The 15,986-nt window shown below is 49.3% G+C and overlaps 1 protein-coding gene across 4 annotated transcripts in view; it reads right to left on the bottom strand.

Moving 5' to 3' along the window:
• Window positions 1-15,960, bottom strand: part of LOC119393322 (dual specificity tyrosine-phosphorylation-regulated kinase 1A) — a 100,666-nt gene extending 84,706 nt beyond the window's left edge. The window contains exon 1 of one of the 4 annotated variants that reach the window (XM_037660284.2): window positions 15,762-15,960. The gene's annotated coding sequence lies outside the window, so the exon portion shown is untranslated. The remainder of the gene's footprint in view (window positions 1-15,761) is intronic. The other 3 variants (XM_037660286.2, XM_049416213.1, XM_049416214.1) reach the window with 3 other exon arrangements.
• Between the last annotated feature and the right edge of the window lie 26 nt (window positions 15,961-15,986).

Below are 15,986 nucleotides of genomic sequence, written 5' to 3'. Positions count from 1 at the left end.
GCACGCAGCCGGAGAGAAGAAGCCCTTGCAAGGGAGAAGAGCAGCGCAGCGCAACAGCAGTCAAGGTCGTCGCTCGTCCGCAGCCATATCCAGCCAGCACCGGGCGATCACGGGCGCGTCGCCGGCCTCATTTCGCGCTGCTGCCCCGAGCTCGCCCAGCAGCGAGCACGAGGAGAGGCAGGCGGCAAGAGAGGGCCGCCGCCGAGACAACGCTACGCAACAAAACGAGCCCTAACGACGGCGAAGCCGCCGCGCTGCGCGAAGAAGGACCACCTGAGAGGGAAGAAGCGGGCGCGCAAAATAGCGCCAATCATTAGGCGCTACCCCCTCGCCCCGCACCACGGCAGGCCCCCCTTCCGCCGCCGGGTCGTCAGCCCTCGAGCGTCCCTTGACATTTTCGGGCGTCGGCGGCGCCGTGAGGCCCCTGGCCGGTGCATGGCAGCGGCAGGAGCTCCGAGGGGTTCACCACCACCTCCGACGACGACGCTAGGGCCAGCCTCGCCGTTGCCACGGGAACCGGCGGCGGTCAAAGGAGGGCGAGAGCGGCGCCACACCGCTGTTGCCACGGCAACAAGAGCGGCGGCGGCACAGCCAAGCACAGTGCCGACCGCGGCACAACATGACGGCCTCCTCGCCGCATCCCTCCACCTCCGGCGGCCCCGCGGTCGGGAGCTGCGGAGCGCCAGCCTCGATCGGCAACTGTCTGCGACACCGAGGAGAACGCGAGACCCTCTCGCCGAGTCTGACTGACCCAGGGCTCGCCGCCGTGCGCCACGCTCGCTGGCCATTTGACCACCGACAGCGGCGGTGGTGCGCACGGGCAGCAGCACCACCGGCGCACGTGAGCGGGTTCGCGAATAATGCCACGCTTCGTCGTCGAAGGAGCCTCTCCACCGCACCACCGCCCGAGAATGGCTCCCGCTCCCAATTCAAGTCACGTCTCGTCAGGTCGCGCAGGGAGCGCCATTAGCGCTGACAAGAAGTTGCGCGGACACCGTCGGTTGCCTCACGCCGCAGTCGCAGGCCATAAGGCACCACCAACTTTCCGCAGCTGCGTGTTGCCGCGAGGGACGAAAGAATGCGGGGGAAAAAACAGAGAAAATGAAATGACCTTGCGTCTCCGCAACTGAAGGTCGCGATGTACGCTGACAGGCACAAGCCGGCTGGTTACTGCCAGAGTATTTCGTCATATCCAGGCCCTTATAAGCTTTCTTCCTTTTCTTTTTTCCTGGAGAGGGTTGACTCAATAGTTTCTTTACCCGCTATTTTGAACAAGCTACGCATGCACGCACGATGGTACACATTAGAAAGTATCTCAAGCCGAGGCGAAAAGCGTAAATCTTTCTCCGTTACTGCGAGCTCCTTCTTGCGACGTAATAAAGTTTGAAGTGGCCGGCGTTTGCACGGCCGCCAATGATAGCAAGGCGATCAGCGGCGCGATGGCGAATTGTGAACAGCACACGCGAAAGAAAACGTTCGCGTTTACGTACAGCATACGTCTCTGTGGCTACAGCCAACCTGGTCTACTTGTAAGTATGGTTGTATACCATATGTATCGAGGGCGTAGCCAGGAATTAATTTCGGAGGGAGTGGAGGGTCCGATCCCCGCTTTAAGTACGTTGGTGTGTGTGTGTATATGTGCGCGTATACGTACAAAATGTAAAGGTTAAGGGGGGGGGGGGGGGGTTGAACCCCCGTGCAGCTATTGGCGGTTGTTCGTCACCGGTGATGTAAAACCGAGATTTTCTTCATCATAGGAAATCGCAGGCATCGGCAGGCATAGAGTTTCCTACAATACTTACTAGAGGGAACTCTGGCGCTAGTGTCTATGGGAGCTGCAATGCATCGCGCTTCAGCCAGCATGGGAATCATGGGTATCATGGGTAGTACACGGATTTGTCTAAACTTCGTTCTTTCGGCTCCGTTTGGCTCCGCGTCGCCTGCATCCGCTTTGTCGCAAAATGAAGTTCAGCAAAAATCAGCAGTTTCACTTCACCACTTTAACTTCTTTAGGCTCACCGATTCAAATCTGGTCACGAAGTTCACAACGATCCATTCTTTTATCCGAAAGAAAACCAAAACATAGCAATAAACAAAGCCACAAGTGCGTTCGAAGCCCACAAGCACGAAGACTAGGCAAATCCGTGTACTACCCATCATTCCCATGGTGGCTGAACGATCGCAGCGCCAGAGTTCCCTCTAGGTCATTTTAGGAAACTCTATGTCGGCAGGAGGCTGAACACACTAGCGTTCGCGACCCGCGGAAGTGCGAATCAAGTGAGGCTGAAAGAACAAAAACGCGAGGTCGCGAACTAGCTCGCTAAGCCTGCCTTGATTGCGTTCCGGGATTGCTATGCAAGAGCCCTCCGCGCGTGAATGATTGAACGCGAACAAGATACCTCACGCGCAAACTCGGAAGCGTCCTTACGCGAGCGCACGGACAACAACAATGCGGCCGCGAGGGATTGAGGCCCGGGGGATAATCCCGACCACGTGATCCGGGCGTGAGATCGCGGACACCTGGCAGCGTAGTTTCTTTATGAGATGCCACCGCAGAGGCGGTCCGATGGTGGATTTGCAGGGCGCACGCATTACACGGGAAGGGTTTGTTCCGCAAGCCACGGTGAAATCCTTTGATCTCGTCCGAAAAAGACTCCCTCTGTTCACCATCACTGTGGCGCGTACACAAAGGCAAAGAAGGTTCGAGGAAAAAAAACAAAAAGAAAACAAAACAGGCTGCTGACTCGCGCGCGCACTTGCACTATATATAATGGACTGAGGCGGAACCCACGAATGCTGGCACCGCACCCAGGCAGCACAGCACATTGGTCCAATATTGTTTATACGTTGGCAAACGATGGCCCAATGATGGCCCATACAAACCACTATAAAACCAATGTTGGCAAGCCAGCCTACAAGGATGCCAATAATGGTCCATCTTTGCCAGCCTACATACAATATTGGTCGTGCTATTCTTTGAGGTTGGCAACAACGGCCCATGGTTCCCGATGTAAATACGATATTGGCAGGACCAGGCCGTATGGATGGCAATATTGGGCCAGCTTATCCATTGGTAAAACAATATTGGTTAAGTAATGGCAGTAGATCGGATATGTTGTCCAGTCAATCTGACTGGTTAAACAATATTGGACGGCCAATGCTACGCGCCGGACAATATTGTCCAGACTTACACGTTCTCGCTCCAATGTCTTAAACACTGGCAAGCATATGCATGATTAATCGGCAAGAATGTTTTTTTCCCCTTTTACCATCACTGAGGGAAGGTTAGCCCGAATCGAGCCACCACCTGCATGCACGCTATTATGAAAATCACTTTGTCCGGCATCCAGCGCACCTCAAAGAAGATTTCTGGTTACTTATCACCATAGGCGTGCGCAGGGTTCCCCATTAGGGGGCGCAAAGGTTCGTCGCAGCGCCCCCCACCCTACTAAGAGGTTCGTCCGAATTAACCGGGTTGCGGACAGGTATGGCCGAATTAACGAGAGTGTGATGCCGTTAAACAATAAACATGCTTGCAGGGACCAGAGAACGCGTCCTAATTATCCGACTTTCCGAATTAATAAGTGTGGAATTAACGAGCTTTTACTGTATAAAGATGGCAAAAACAGTCCATCGTTGTCAGCCAACAAACAAAACTGCAAATTCCAGTCTATAAGAAAGGGAACAATGGCGCACACAGGGTCTTGACTTTTAGGTTGGCATTTAGTGTGGCACAAAATATATGCTAAATAGTTGGACAAAATTCGTTTTACAGATGTTGAGCAATGTAAAATAAGTACCAAGTTCTCAACTGAGTTTTGCGCGCTGTTGGAAATACATCTATGAGAAAGGAAACACAAAACAAAATCTCACTTTGCAATGCTTGTTGAAAGTTAACGTTAATTGTGTGATACAGCCAGCGTATACATCGCAACTGTATAAAAACAACCAAAAAACCCTACTTTTACATTGATTGAAGCTGTACATAGCGTTGACGAGTTAATGGAGTAGAACAGAAGTCATCTGCTTCGCAATGGGCCTCTGCGCTGGTGCGCCTTCTGCGCACCGCACACGCACCGAAATTATTCTCACGGCTTTATTAGCGGCAAACAATCTAAACATTTCATGTGACTTCAACCACGCTGTGTATTTTCGTGTTTGCTACACGACTGGTTGGATTACAGGATTATAACTTCTTTGTGTGCGCGCTCCAGCGACGTGCTGTCCAAGACTACGGTATCGCCCGCGGAATCTTTAAATAATCGATGAATTATGTTTGCACTTTCAACGCTTCACACAACCAGACGTGTTCACTTTGAATAAATGTTCTCGGTGATCGGGAGGCCGGAGAAGCAGCGCGGCGCCATGTTTTGCTCCGGAATTTCACGCGTCCTCTCCTCGCGGCAGTGGGGCAGCGCGGTGGTCGCTGGTCATAAAACACTTGTCACTTGACGGCTGCTCCGCCCACGACGGTTCGCTTTCAATGCCTTTGAAAACGAGGGGGGGGGGGGGGTTGAGGGAGATGGCGGGAGACGACGGCACCTCGGAAGATGCGTACGCGTTTCGGCCCCTTCTGGCCGGCGGCTATTCTTCGTCAGTCAGTGGCGGTTACTTTCCCTCGTTCGGGCTCCCAGCATCGGCGGGCGCGCGCCCCTCAGTATTCAGTCGAGAGTCATCGGGAAAAAACGTAGTCGGATACCGAGACAGGATGCCACGATTCTACGGATACCGAGATTCGACGGCGATGCCACAGTGAGAAGGCAGCTGCCCTGTTCTTCATCGGACCTGACTGTTTTGACTTTTGAAGAGCGATCCGCAGATGAGCGCCGATGTGTTCTGACAACTCGCAAACATTCCGCCGGATTTTTGTGTTCGTATCGCGTTCAGTAAGTCGTTTTTCTCCTTCGTCGCATGTTACTTTCCGTGTTGTTCGTAAGTGAAATGTGTGCTGCGTTTATTATTGTCTACATTACCGCGTAAGTTTTTTTTAAATTTGCTAGTTTGTGAATACCGATGTGGGGTGCTTTATTGTGCGCTTCGAAGTAGGTTGGTTAAGTTCTCGCCCTCAGCGATGTTGTCAGCATTTGCGTGTGCTATTTTGTTCTTTTCTCGCGTTGTAGTGCGTCAGCTTAACACCCTTTTTTCATTTGCCCTTCGCCGCTGGATTCGCGCAAAGAAATGATTTGTAATACACAAATATTTATTAGTTGTGAAGTTGTCGCAGACTTTCAAGCTCTTGCCGCAGTCACCTTTTAATTAATAAATAGGCGATGAACTTTCTGGTAGTTCAAGGTGGTTATGGATCTCGGCTGTATCGAATGTCTGTTCACGTGTACATGTTCATTTATTTCATTTTCTATCACGCTTCGCTTTTCACTGACTTGCTTTTGAACCTTCGGTGAACTGACAAATCAAATAAGCGCTAACACCTAGGGAGGCTGTGTGTGTTTGTGAGTGGTCCCGTTTCCCCGATTTCTAATATAAGGACGTTATTGAAGGTAATTAGTGTAAATTCTGTGCAGCTGTTATCTGCCAGCAAGCGGTCAGCAGAACAAAGCGCGAAATGCGAAATTATTTTCAAAACTTGCAGTATCTTTGCCATATGTATACATGCAGAATAAACTTGTGTGTACTCTCAGCTTTTGTACGCTCATTATCCCTGCTGCTTGCCTAAAAGCAAAAGCGTGGGCAACATGCATTTATTTACGTGCACAAAAATCTACCTCACGTTAAACTACACATTCAGTGGAAAATGTTTTCATTTCCAGCGTTAAACGCTGGAAATAAAAGAACGATGGTGCAGCCAACGACAAAGGCTGGCAAAAAATATTGGAGCTGCCAATATTTATACAATGTTGGCGATACGTACGACGAACAATGTTGGCTACAGCCATCCTTGCCATTATTGGCGATATGTTGGACGGACAATGTTGGCTACAGCCATCCTTGCCATTACTGGCGATATGTTGGACGGACAATGTTGGCTACAGCCATCCTTGCCATTATTGGAAAATCATTGGCATCCAATATTGGACCAATGCACATTTAGGTGTAGCAAACCCCCAAAAGCCAACGCAGGACCAATATTTCTGCCAATGTTTACCAACATTGTTCCGAGATTGGTCCAATGCCGGCGTGCTGCCTGGGCACTCTGGGAAGTACACTCTCGTCGCAGTGGACTTTTCGCGGGACGACATCGCGGAGCAGAGAAGCGCCGCTGCAACACGCTAAACGTGAACATGACGCGCGTACTGTATGTATGAGTATAGTGTACCGTGACAGGGGTGACACGACAGAATAACGTAAGGACGAAGCGCTGCAGCATACATTATGTCCTGTCAAAAAGAGCGGACCTAATTTTCTGTTCTGTTGTGTGAAAATGGCTCGGCAAGAATCATCCAGCCTGAGTCGTGAACAGAAACCCTAATGCGTTCCTGTTCTAAGTTACAAGTCCGGACGAAGATGGCGTCGTCCCGCACCTTCCCTTTGCGGACTCCACAATTTCTTTTTATTTGTCGCCAAACGGTGGAATGGGGTGCCCCCACCGCATTCCATTTTGGGGGTTATAGCTTGTTCGCTTACCGCAGAGTGACGATGAGCCACCTGCCAACGAAACGCTGGTTGTCATCCCATTGAGGAGTTTCGTGGTTTTACTCAAATAAGCACCACGAAGGAAACACCATCGAAGTGGATGCAGCATGGTATTTCACGAGAATGACTATGCCCCCGTAAGGGCATCGTTTGGCGCTTTTGCCATACCCTGCAGTAGTCATCAGGTCGAACTCACGGCCAAACCGTGTAAACAACGTAATACAGAGATGCCCTAAACGGGAGGCGCCACCCACGTGCTGCCACTCCTATTGCGATGACGTCAAAGAACTTTGCCTTTCTTCTTCCACCGCCTCCGCACTGCCGCTCCACGCGCGCGTCTAGTAGCGACGACGCGCGTAAAATGGAGCACCGCGAAAGGCCGGAGAGAACTACGCAACAGGCCGCTGCCGCTACGACGCCAGGCAACAGAGGGAAAACTCGGGGGCGACGCATGGCAACAACGCCGTCCTTTTCAACTCCACGTGCCGCCGCTTCGGAACGCTCGGTGAAAGCCAGCAGAGGAGGAAGAGGAGAAAGGCGCGCTTCTTCAAAGAACAGCCACGGTGTCCGAACCAACGAAATCCCAGATACGGGCATCCCACGCTAGGGTGGCACGCACGCACGACGAGGGAGGGCAGTCAAACGGGGGGCAAACTGATAGCGCCCCCGGGTCCGCGCTCCGACGCGATCGTTCCTCCTCGCCTCCCTCTCCTCCGCCCACCCACCGCTCTGCTGCCCACGCAGCTCCACTGCCTCCCTCTCTCCACCCATGGCGACTCGGATATCAGCTGACCGGCCGCTGGCACGCGGCGGTACTACCCTAGTTATCGCTGAAGCGCAGCAGCGACCGTGTCGACGGTCATCGTGAATGGCGTCAGGCCGACGACGTGCTACGTAGGTCAACGAGCCTATACGATGCATTCGTAAGGGCTACTTGTAGGTAAAAAGGGTGCGATCGCCTTCGCCATGGCGTTGAGCACAACAGTAGTGGCGCGGACTTGGATTCTTCAAAGGGTAGCGAAGGTAGCATCGATACGAGAACAAAACCACGGAGTTCAGCACGAGAATACGGGAGAAAGCAAAATGTGTTTCCGAAACCAATACGGGTTTCCTTTGCAGCTTTGTTCTTGCTACACTGTTGCGCGGATTTCCCGCTTCAAATTTCAGCGGCTCGTTGGCTGCATAAAGGAAATAGGACCACATCCGACGCCAAGGAAACGGTTGTAAGTCTCGCGAAACATCAACGTGCGTACACTTTCTCTCCCGACACAACCCACCGATTTTTTTTTTACATTTTGTGTGTGTGTGTGTGTGTGTGTGTGTGTGTGTGTGTGTGTGTGTGTGTGTGTGTGTGTGTGTATTTGTGTGTGTGTGTGTGTGCATGCGCGCAAAATACAAACACAAGCGCAAGCATTCACAAAAGGGGGTCGGACCCCCACTCACGAAAAAATGTTAGGCTATGGCCCTGCTAGAACAGATCTTTTTCGTTGCCCTTTTAGTGTCCCCCTTCTCCCTCCTGACAGCGGGATAGCTGTCCAGCGAGAGGTGTAGCCGTTCAGACGCTTGCAGCCTCTTCCATTCCAAAGCAGTTTCGACCGACGGGCCAAGCTTCAGTAGGGTACGCATTTTGGCTGGTCGGTTCATGGTTACGAGTAAAAAACAGCGCTAAAAAGACGGGACGAGGAAGGACACACGGGAGACGCCACAGCGCCATGGTCTCGAGTCATTTCTTGGCTTTTTAAAGCCAAGCTTCATCCCATCACACCGATGCACTCAAAGACCTGTGCGACCGCGGTTTAAAGGCTGGCCAGGGCCAACGCAGTTAGCTTTTTTACACTGCCTTCGACATCGGCCCAATTTACTCGGTGAGAAACAGAGCGGGCAGACATGCCATTTTATTAAAAGACAACGCGCTCTTGAAAGCGGATATTAGTAGCTATGAGAATTCGTTATACGTGTGCCTCATCACCTGTCTGCTGTCGGACACAGTGATAACACTATAACCGCCCACTGAAGGATTGGAACGAAGCGAACGCCTATAAAGCAGCAACGGATGGCTGATTATGCGGAGCGCGCGGCATATCCCCCAGCGCTAACGTCAGCGTTTCGGCCAGGCCCCGGTTTCCAGGAACCACTCCGAACCGGACCGACGAGGTGCTAACGCTAGTGACGTCCGGGGGCAGCAGAACGCGGAAACGTCGGCGCCGCGCCTGCCGATGCAGTGATAAACTACCGAGAAGAAGAGAAACAAACAAAAAAGAGTTTGGCCGCCATAGAGGGGGACTCGCTCTGTCGTCATCGCACCGTGCTAACTGCCGGCAATGACTAGCTCAAAGGGCCCACGCTGTCACTTCAGCTTTTCCAAGTTAAACAGACTAACCAGTCGGAGCATGAGCAATGAAGGGTTCGAAAAAATGAGAACCGCGATGGAAAAATGTGGATTTGTAAACTTCCGGGGCGCGGCAGTGTAGTTTTTCATACACAACACGTCAATGCGCGAAGAAAAAATCAACTATAGAGATTGAATTTGAATGAAGACAATGTTGCCGTTGCCTTTGCTTTTCATTTTTCTGTTTAATCTTTGGCTAATATTCCAAACATTTAAAATTTCATATGAACAATTCTTGGCCAATACCCTAGTGTGGGTACGAGCCATATGAGAAGGAAATCATCAGCAGCGTATGGCGGCCCACATTAGCCACAATTTAGTCAACAATGGCCGACAGTTTAGCCAGTGCTAGAGTGTCACTCTACGAGTGCGAGTAAATATGGCACTCCGAAATCGGACATACCCCGGGTACAAAGAATATGGGTGCAAAAGGATCGTTAGGACACTCTTTTAGAAACGAGCCCGCGTAAGTACATTACATATCTACTATAAATGAAAAGCCACTGGTACCGCAAGAAGAGGTTGCAGGAGGCATAAAATAAGCAAAAATAAATTAAAAGGCGAGAGACGACGAAGCCTTCGAGTTCCCGCCCTAAGCAAGCCATGACGTCGCGCGTTTTGACAGCGTCTGCTGCGGCCAACCAATAACTTATTATTACTATATTTCATTTCAACCAGTAAAGATGGATTACAGTGTATGCTAACGAAGCAAAAGAATGAGCTTTGACGCGAGTTTCGAGAACTTTGTCGCGAAAGAGCCGGCGGTCATGTCGCGCATGATCGAGTCCGAGAAAAACGACTGACGTCAACACTCAGTGAACGACCATGCCGCACCTTTAGGCAGCTTTTGCAAGCTGCCTAAAAGGTGACTCTGGAGATATTTGTAATTTTCGCTATCTCGTCGCGTCTCTTTGATTAAAAACGATACGATGTGGCTTAGTTTCGCGCACTGTTTCTCTTCAGGCTGCTTTGTACAGGCGCATCCGGAGGCAGACTGTTCCTTAGTTTATGTCATTGTGATCGAGCCCCTGATACATTGGGCTTAGTTGTCACATTTACCAGCCTCTGCCATGACCACGCATCCCGTTCCCAGCAAAACCTTTATATATTATACTTCGCTCAAAAACGAGACGGAAAAAAAAAAAAATTTTCAACATTCCGAACTTCAGCACTCACATGTCGTTCTTCCTCGAACATTCTTAATTTATTACAACTTGAAAAATTCTCCATTCGCACGTCTCTAGTCGAAACTGTCCCTGTTTACGATGGGTCCCTTTATAAAGGCGTCGAAAATTTTGAACGCCGCATCGAATAGGTGTCGATTCAGTCTTCGAATCCAGAGCTACAATTCTTAAGCTCTTACAGTTTTCTAACAGTTTGCGAATGCTTCAAAATACCAAATGCGCCCAAATAAACACAAAATTGATGAAAAAGTGCGATTAAGTTTCACCCCCCCCCCACAGGCATAACATAGCTAACGTAATGCCCAAGGAAGCAGACTTCCTGATGCTTCATTTGTGCATGCTTTTACGAATGCTGCAGGATGTGAACACCACTTTACATTAATTCTAAGAAACGGCTTTTCCGTATTCGAGAAAAGGTATTCGATTTCATACGCTTCCGGAACTATTCAATCCGATCTCAGTCTCACGTCCCTACTGAGCATACATGGAGAAGATTTGCGCGTGCGCGCGAACTCGCAACACCGCGAGCCCGCCCGCCGCCATGCTAATTACCGTGTTTATTCGATTATAACATGCACATCTTCTTTTGATGACCGCAGCGTCAAAATTAGATGCCCTCGAATGTAACGCGCGCCTCGATGTCGAAGGCAAGAAACAGAGACTTGTGCTCAGTAATGTAAAAAAGAAATTTGGTTCTTGAGGTCGCACCAGGTGCGGTTCGGATACTAGCGTGCAGGTATAGTGTCTAATGACGACAACCAAGCTCCTGTATCACTGCGATCAAATGAACAGCCAATCAGCAACAAATACAGGGAGTATTAAACCAACACGCCTTGTGAGCATTAACGTTTTATCAGGTCATGGACCTGAATTGACGTATATATCTATACAGCCCTTGCTGATGCACAGCAAACATTTTTGTCTCTGGCACATTCGAAAGTTCAGCTTTAGGATAGAGCAAGAGACGGACACTAAACGGAAGAAAATATATTTTAAAAAATAAGCAAACAAAAACGAGTGCATATCTTACCACGAAACCTACCGTTTTCAGTGTTTTTGATGGGCATGCAGTTAGTAATGCAGTGTTTCAGTTTCGCTTAAAAACTGTGGGTCCGTAGTAGGGGCTTTCCTTGAACAGCGGAGCTGTTTAAGCCGGGCGTAATGTGTCTAAAATTGCTGGAGCAGCGATTATTGCGCAAGAGTGAAGCCGTGCCCACCAAAAGATGGCGGCTGCTCCCGCCATCTTAGCAGGGGCACGATAAAGCATCGGCGTTTGGCGAAGGAAAGCGAACGATTTCCTCGCACGCCAGACGAGTTTAATATGGCAACTTTTACGGGTCAGATACTGCTCCAAGTGTGTCTTTGCGTCACTAGTTTTCATAAATAAGCCTGAAAGTCATGGCAAATTTTACTGGAGGTCAATCGCCAATGCTCCTCTCGACGGGTTACTTTTGTCGGCAACAACGATCTTTTGTTTTATAATTAGCGTAGTATTTACACTAACAGATCAAAGCCATTTAACCTCTAAGTTGGCACCACCCGAAAAGAGCATGTTTCCGAGCTCTTTGGCGGGCAAAAGCTGGCTTCACTTTTGCTGGCAAGGCGTTGCGAGAGCTTCCACTCCAGATTTTTTTTAAACCTCCTTGCCTGAATCCGTAACCTATCATCATCACGAACCGGCACGCGCTCTCTCCGTCCTCCGCTTCATCTTCTGCTTTGCTCCTAGAACACGTGCGCCGATTTGTTCGGCGGGAAATGCGATAACTCTGATGGGCGAGAGAACGGGTACAGAGGTGGAGGGAGAGAGAGAGTGAGAGAGAGAAAGAGACAGAAAGACAGATAAAGAAATAGCGAGAGAGAGAAAGGGAAGAAAGAGAAAAGACAGAAAGCGAGAGAACGAGTAGAGAGAGAAATATAAAGGAAGAAAAGGAAAGAAAAAAGAGAGAAAAGGATAAAAAAATACAGAGAAAGAAATAGATAAAGAGATACAAAGAAACATACACAAAAAGAGATAGGCATGTGTAGTATAGTAGAGCAAGGGGGTGGAAAAGGGAAGTGAGGTTGACGAGAAGGGCAAGGAGGAGGTGAGAGGGTAAAGTACAGCACAGTCTTGTATACCGTAGTGCAGCAAGGGGGTGGGAAAGGAAGTGAGGGGGAGGGTAACGCCACCAGCTCCGTCGCTTCCTCAGTCTTCGCAGCACTAGTGCGTAGCTGCTCCATATTTTTTTAACGTCGTTTTCTTATTCGCTAGTTGTCTTGTTTCAGTAACACTTCTGTTGAAATGTTCCCCGGGCTCATATTTTTTAATCAACAGTTTATTTCATATTTTATCTTTGGAATTCGTCCTTCGCTTCTGTAATGTGCCATTCCCTGAGGGTATAAAAAGCAAATACGTCTTACGAGGGCAAATGCGGATAAATAATTAAGCACAGACATGACAAAATTAAAAACGTCCACTTTCAGATTTTGCAGGCGTATGTACAGAACGATTAATCCACGCTTTGCCTTGGTAAAAGCTACTTATTATTATTATTATATTTTAATGGACTCGGGTAAGGGCACATTACAACGGCGAAGGTCGAATTACAACGCCAAAATGTCAACCAAACAGTTGAGTAAGAAATCACGGAAAAAATAGAAACATTTGTACAGATAATTAAACAATATATTCTCCCTTTTTATATCTTATGTTCTTTGCCACATCGCATTCTTTCAACGCACGAGGCGTTTACCTTTGCTGTCAGCAATGACCGGGTGATTTATCAATCATTCTCATATCCCACGCACTTCTGTTCTTATATTCGGTGGTGAGGGAGCAACAACACGCGTATGGTCACAAAGTACAATAAATATGCCCATTCGAAGGATCGATGAACGTATTGAGAACGATGAATACTGATTTCTTGGCTTCCCTTCTTGACTTTCCGGGGAAAAAAGACTGCAGCGTGAATTCAAACGGAATGGTTGGGAGCCCGATCCCATCTGAGACTCATGCAGCCAGCAACTTCTACTTTGATTAACGATACTGAGATTGCCGTTGAACATGAATCCTAGAAGTTGCTTTAGAAGTATTTAAATAAGAGTGCCTGTAGTCATTTATACTAGACAGAAGAATTCAAGGCCGGCACGTGAAAGGCTGGAATTATTCTAAAAACTATGTATGATTGCAGAAATATATTTCAGATCAGACAGGTTGAAATACACTTGAATATAAGGACATACCGTGAGCGCCAGCAGAGAGTGTGCCCACTACGGGCGGCCCAATTAGTACACTGAAGAGCTGTAAGAACTGAGCGCCTCAGAGAAACGGAAGCACGGATACAAATATGGAGATGAAACCAAATGCCAAAAACAATCGGGCAGTGCTGGCGCGTTTGCTCGTATTTCGCCTTAGAGACGAAATGCGAACAAATGAACACATTTCGCGCTCGACTACTCGTGGACAGAGACCGACGAGGCAGGCTTAATTACTTGCCGCGCTAAAACTGGGCGTGCAGTTACTTCATTTGTATTTAATAACGTCTGAATTCACGATTACTTCTGAGCACCCACTTCCAGCAATCTTGCAGCACAACATTACAGAAGCAACGCATCTACCGTTTTCGTTACCAGCCAAGTGAATCCAACAGAAAATTAGGCCAGTGAAAGTACAGGGGCCATTGATTGTTTTCTTTAACTGTAGTGTAGTAATAATGACGCAAATGGGAATTCCAATTTAGTCCTTATTACTACACTACAGTGAAAAGACAAGAATTAATGGCCCTTATGCTTCCCCTGGTCTGTTGGATTCATACGGTAGTGTCTAACAAAGAAACGAGCCCCTCGAAAAAATTCCCCTTCCTTCGTCTTCCTTCCTAAGACACACAATGCATACCACAGCGCCTTGCAATGCCCCACGAATACTTCCCAAGTTTGGTTTAGTGGTTAGGTCACCCCCACCCCCCATCCCATCCTGTTAGTTTTCAAATGAGACACTCCTCTCCGGACACATTCCTAATCAATTTATAAGGCAGTATGCTGCTCATATCCGAACGACTGGCGAACGAAAAAACCAGGCGCGTACCACTCACGTAAACGTCGCCAAGCAATGAAAAATGGACAATAATATTACGGCGCCCACGCGGTTTTGTTGACATGCGACGGCTGACGGGCGAATGAAAACACGCAGGAAACGAGGCGGAGAGCGTGGCTAGACGGACATGAAACAAAACAAACGAGACCACCACTCCGAACATCGAAACCAGAGCGGCGCTAGCGTGCACCATGGTGAGGAGGAAAAAAACATTTACAATTGTTGAAAGGCCCGGCAAGGAAACAGATATGTGCGCGGGAGGGATTTATCTCGAAGTGAACGAAAGGACCCACTGGTTAGAAGAAACCCACAGCAACTGCTTTCAAACTGCACAGTCGCCGCTAAGGAGGACACAACACTGCATTTTTCATGCAAATATGGCGCCCCCGATCTGAAGCGGCAGACGACAACGGCGGAGCGACTGGAGAGGAGGAGAGCAGCTGAGGGAGCGAAGGAAGAGCCGAACGCGACGCTGCGGTGGCGGGCACAAAAAATACGCCGAAAAGAGGCAGCGTCGACAGGACAAAAACTTCCCACATTGGCGGCGCCAATGCATTAGAAGTCGCAGAAAAATGAGACACACTCGGGGAAGGTCAAAACGCTAACGAACGAGGAAACGCTGCGTTTTCGGCAACGCACCGGCCGCGCCGCATATCGTCTGTGAGTCACCCGGATGTAGACATCTTAGAAGCGTCGTCAGCTGATCGCACACGGCCTCTTGTTACTACGCGCCGCTAATTTCCCAGTACTGCGAAATAAGCAGGTAAATGGAACGGCAACGAAGTCCATTTTGGCCCGACAGAGGCTTCCGACGCACGCCGAGCGCGCGGCGGCCGTCTTGGCGGCGAGAATAAATAAACGAGTAAGCAAACTTGCTGCCCGATTTGAGATGCACGAACGAGATGAATTGAAGGAGGTATCGTTCATACGTGTATTTCTTTCAAGGCGCGCAATCGCGATACCAAGTCACGCAGGGAGTGCTGCGAGCAAACGCTGGGTGACCGTCGGATAACGCAGGCTGACCGAAGGGACGCGGCGATAAGGAGTGCGGCGCCCAGTGCCCTCTGCAACGTGAACGGCGTCTGCAAGGCTTAGCGGACTGTCGCAGTTCGAGGTATCTGTTCGGCGGCGTGGGTCGTCAACGACGGGGATGGTGAATGAACAGAACGGAAAAACTCGGCTAGCGGGCGACCTCGTGTGATTTACAAGCTTGGTTTCACGCTAGTGTGGTGCAGGAAAGTAAACACAACCGAAATTCACGTGTTGCTGTGCGCAATGTGCTCTCGGGGTAGAAACGGAACTAGGGAATTTTTGTATTAAATTTGTGTCACAAGCAGTAGATTTAACCGAAAAATTGCATTCCGTAGTCTTACAGTGATCTACATTGTGTAAGCAGAATGGTAGCTGAACGAAAATACAATTGTAAACATTGCCTGTTCCCCTTTCAAAGGACAACGCCATAACCACATGGCGCATTTGCTTGTGCGAGATTGCCACGCAGCCTCACAATAATTTCGCCACCTACCTCAACAGGAGCTATCCAGGGTTGTTTCAATCCACAGCACGGGTGAGGTAATCCAATCAAAAGTAATCCAGAAGGCACAAACACCCAAAATAAAATCTTGAACACATTAAAATGGCGCGGAAAACGATTCAATTTGAATCTCGTTTATCCATGGCCGTTGCGTTTCCTCCCGCCAAAAGCAGCTAAGCCGAGCGCCAGACGTTGTAGTTGCGTACAGTCGATGTG

The sequence above is a fragment of the Rhipicephalus sanguineus genome, chromosome 5, assembly GCF_013339695.2.
Source record: "Rhipicephalus sanguineus isolate Rsan-2018 chromosome 5, BIME_Rsan_1.4, whole genome shotgun sequence".
Taxonomy (NCBI): Eukaryota; Metazoa; Arthropoda; class Arachnida; order Ixodida; family Ixodidae; genus Rhipicephalus; species Rhipicephalus sanguineus.
The sequence above is the reverse complement of the archived record's forward strand: the minus strand, read 5'-3'. Positions and strand labels throughout refer to the sequence as shown.